The sequence below is a fragment of the Triticum urartu genome, chromosome 7A (assembly GCF_056163025.1).
Source record: "Triticum urartu cultivar PI428250 chromosome 7A, HENAU_Tu73, whole genome shotgun sequence".
NCBI lineage: Eukaryota > Viridiplantae > Streptophyta > Magnoliopsida > Poales > Poaceae > Triticum > Triticum urartu.
In genome coordinates this window covers 350882948-350887748 of record NC_141879.1, presented here as the reverse complement: position 1 = coordinate 350887748, position 4801 = coordinate 350882948, and the positions used below count along the sequence as shown (strand labels likewise).

General features: G+C 44.2%; 1 long non-coding RNA gene across 1 annotated transcript; it reads right to left on the bottom strand.

The window, feature by feature from the left end:
• Positions 1-221: 221 nt before the first annotated feature.
• LOC125519362 (uncharacterized) lies at positions 222-4178 on the bottom strand. Its single transcript, XR_007288217.2, has 2 exons — positions 2054-4178; positions 222-1328 (listed from the first exon to the last, which is right to left on the bottom strand). It is a non-coding gene; the product is annotated as an uncharacterized LOC125519362 (long non-coding RNA).
• Between the last annotated feature and the right edge of the window lie 623 nt (positions 4179-4801).

The following is a 4801-nucleotide window of genomic DNA, read 5'->3' as shown; positions in this document are numbered from 1 at the left end:
GCGTAGCAAATTTTTTGAAATTACTACGTTCCCCAACACTCTATGCAAAACACAAACAATTCAGAGAGTATTTATTGGCATGAAAAATTTAATTGAGTAACAATATTCATCAGCCAGTTAATCAGGCCTGCAAGCCAACGGGCAACCGTAGCATTTTATTGCAACTATATAAAAATATAAAATAAATTTCCCCTGAGCTCACAGTTGCATCGGCAGAAATATTTATGGCACAAGGAATATATTAATAATCTGATAATCACAGGATCATCATTGATACATTTCAGAATTCCAAGTCAACTCTCATTTTCCTATAGTTCTTAAATTATTGCTACCATGGTACGGTTTGAGGACATAAATTACATGAAATAAAAATGATTTGTTTTCCCACACCCCACAATTCATCCTTGATTTTTCCGAACAAAATTCACAAATGACAGCCACTCCTAACTCTACAACCTTTTCAGATTAGCCAGTTAGACGGGCACCTAACAACACTGAATTTCATCGTAGCACCTTCCCCCACCCGACGGTTTAAATCTGGCACTGAATTTTTCAATTTCCTTCCTGTGAAGACACACCCTAACCTCAGTATTGTCAGCCAAAACACAGTTTCTACTAAGTTATCTGATACCTCTTAGTCTATCGGGTGCTCGCGAATCTGGTTCACTGCAGACTCCTCGGACTCCGTGAGGCGCTGTCCCTACTGCCATTGTTATCCGGCCTGCCGCCACTGTAATGCGCGGCCACGGATGATTCCCGCAGCCCCATTGCCCCATGTGTCCAATCTTGCTTCGCTCATTTAGATCAGTCCCGCACCAAGCCCCCCATGTACACATCAATGTGTTTGTGCGATGGCCAGTGCAACATCTCTCCCGGCGTCATAACATTGTTATGCTCTACCCGGTGCTCCGTTATGTACCCCCCATTATCTAATGTCCGTAGCAGCCTTATTATCGCAGGACACTCACATCGGCACAACCTTGTATTCTCACGCAAAGCATCCCCCTTCTCCAACGGATGTTTTACCATCAGACCAGACCCTTCATCCAGCGCAAATATGAGGGAGAACTGAATTTTTATTTGATATACTTACTGAGCAACCACAAACAGTCTCCTGCATGGTCTTCCGCTTGTGAGGATTCAATCGGCTCTTCCCATGCCTGATACTAAACCCATTTTCCCACTAATACAGGTTGTAAAAGTCGTATGCCTCTGCGAAAACCCTTATGGACTTCTCAAGAGTACCCATGCTAACGAGGCATAGGGTTCGCTCTGTCGGATTCGCTCCCACAAGAACTCCGCGATAAAGCAAAACCCAAATCAGCAACCTGCCATTCAGGGAGAAACACTTGAGACACAACAAAATTACCAATCCAGTGAACAATGATTAAAAAAAGTAAAGAAAAAACAAAACAAAAACACACAAGGAAGGCCATGAGGGCTTTCAGAAAAGAAAAACACAGGACGGAACACTGTTTTTGTTTCCTGGAATTACCCCAAATGGCGCCCGTCCCTTAGCGACAACATTCCTGAACTCCGGTGCAATTTTATTCACTGAGCGATGCAAAACACAGACCCCATCCTCCCACCATAAATTATGAGCTCATCACCCGCCCTCTGTACATGGATTTAGATACCAACTTTTTCACTACCCCTACAAAATCTTATGCACATGATCTACAGCTTGTTTTTGCATCCAACACTGCATAAAAAAATAACTCTAAATGTATGACGGAAAAATCAAACACACAACTTAATTCCATGGGCGCACAAAATCTGAGGTGCAGCAACGCAAAATCTTTTTGCAACTCTCGCAGCGACCTGGCAGAACAGCCTAACCCCTTTCAGCAACATAAGCACATGCATTTTTTCAGTACAGAACACATACTCACAACAACACCTGTATCAGAAAATTACTTTCACCACAGCGCCCCACGCCACCGCAAGCGAACACTATAGCAAAATGAACGCCTAATTCCGTTTTCTACCCGTCGTCACGGCTCACCAGAAAATTAGCACAAATATTCACAACACGGAATTCAGACACCCATACCTCTTGATCCACCCTGGTCCTTGGTGCCTGCGGATCCGGCTTCATAGCTGACTCACCATACTCCGCCGGGCTGATGTCCCTAATGTCCTCGTCGCCGGGATCACCACAACTGTATTGAGCAGCCACTGACGAATCGCGCTGCCCAGCCTAACATCGGAAAGGATATCTTGAAAAGCAAGTGCTTGGCTAACAACACACATGAGAATAATGGTGAGCAGAGTATGCATTGCTTAATGCCCCAAAAATCTGTTTAAACAAGATTGCATGCAAGCTATACATCTAAATAAATGAGGGCCTAATATATACTTATACTAATCTAGGGGATAAAATGAAGTTAAGTTATCCTTTCAGTAATCTTTCCAAGCAAAATGCCTTCATAGCTTTATGCCAGATTGGTTGAACTACCTCAAGAAGTCTAAAAACTTGACACAATCAGAAGACTAACAGTGATAATCTGAACCACTGAGCTAAGCTTATATGCCAGATCACTCAATCCCGTTGAAGGCAATTAAGCAGTTAATTGCATTGAAGATTCAAATACGATAGAGAGATACGTAAGACGCATCACTATTATGTGCATAAATAAGTTAAATGCATACATGTTAAAATTACAAGATGATGATGTTGTTCATACCAAATAGTATCCCATCGCTACTCATGTGTCTATGCAATATGAATCATACAGAAAGATACAAAATCTTGGTAGTTTGTTCAATGCATAAAGGCCTTAAGCTGGTTCCTTACAGTAAAGAAAACAATATTAATCATCTTGGAAAAAATATGTGCAGGTACTGTTTCGTTCAGTCTTCTGCTTGCCTGATGGATTAATTCCTGGTCGATGAGATCTATGCTCTTACCATTATTCAAAAATAAGGATAAGGCCTATGCTCTTAGAATTACTTGAAATCACCAAGTTCTCTTTCAGATTGCCCCAAGAACCTGGTCAGAATTAACTCCAGTTCCTCTAATGAATGTGTTTCAAGTACTCGCAAAACCTGTCAGCACAAATACATCAACAATTCTGTAGTAGATAATCATGTCTTCAGATAGTAGTACGTATCATCGGCTCATCTCATGTTATCTAAATCTACATGGACCAATCAAATAATGATAGATCGGTGAAAGACAATGAAAGAAATACAAACAATCTTCAGGCTCTGTAGTGATTGTTCCTATTCTTGGTAGGCTACATCCATATAAAGATGTGCAGTAGATAACAGCGACACGGCCATTGGGAATAGTGGCTGCGTGGCCGACCACAAGAGATAAGGTACAACGAGCGGCCCAAGATCACCCAAAATCACAACAACGATTTATCGCAGCATTAGCAACCAGATCCCCAAATCACCCCAGTGCACATCCATCCCAATCCACATACAGTAGGGGCAGGAGCTCGTCAGCCCCAGCACCTTCAGCCACAACAGTTGCCTGTGCTCCACCTAGTCTCCACATGGAGCACGATGACCACCACCCAGAGGATGATAGGGTCGCACGGCCATCCTTCTCCTCCGCCTACACGATGAAACCGTATCCGCCACCCTTTTCTTCCACCCTCGCAGCGAAGCACGTGCTCCACCCACTTGACGCCGCCCCGTGCTCCCTTCTTCCACAACCAAGTCGCCGCCCCACCTCCACCAAGACTTGACCGAACGGAAGGAGACGAACGTGGGGCTGCCAGAGACGTGCCGGTGAAGCCCTGGCAGAAACCCTAGCCATGGGGGTGGGGTTGCAAGCGGGCAGTAGAGGCCGGGAGCGGAGAATCTAGAAGGAGGAGAGGGAGGCGCAGACCGTGGGGAGCTCAGGGGCGTGCTGCGCAGCACCGGAGCTCACCGGAAGCGGGCGGCGTGGGTGCTGGCAGTGGCGAGTACTTCCAGGGGCGAGAAGGAGAGGAGGCGAGCCCGTGCTCCATGTGTGGTCGGAACACGGGTTGAATACCCCAAACTGCAGGGATTTTTTTTTGCAAGAACGAAACGTTTTCTCAAATTAGTCACTTTAAAAAGGGACTGCGGGTTGAATAATGGAAAACCGTAGGGGCTTTTTTGCAAAACGTATGTAACGACGGCCGGCCAGAAGCCATAGCCGGTTTATTAGTAGGTAAAGATTATTCATGCTGGAATTGTATTAACCAGAAACTTAGTGCATGTGTGAATACATAGACAAACAACGTGTCACTAGTATGCCTCTACTTGACTAGCTCGTTGAATCAATGATGGTTATGTTTCCTAACCATAGACATGAGTTGTCACTTGATTAACGGGATCACATCATTAGAGAATGATGTGATTGACTTGACCCATCCGTTAGCTTAGCACGATGATCGTTTAGTTTGTTGCTATTGCTTTCTCCATAACTTATACATGTTCCTATGACTATGAGATCATGCAACTCCCGAATACTGGAGGAACACTTAGTGTGCTATCAAACGTCACAACGTAACTGGGTGACTATAAAGATGCTCTACACGTGTCTCCTATGGTGTTTGTCGAGTTGGCATAGATCGAGATTAGGATTTGTCACTCTGAGTATCAGAGAGGTATCTTTGGACCATCTCGGTAATGCACATCACTATAATCCTTGCAAGCAATGTGACTAATGAGTTATTTACGGGATGATGCATTAGTAAACGAGTAAAGAGACTTGCCAGTAACAAGATTGAACTAGGTATTGAGATAACGATGATCGAATCTCAGGCAAGTAACATACCGATGACAAAGGGAACAACGCATGTTGTTATGCGGTTTGACCGAT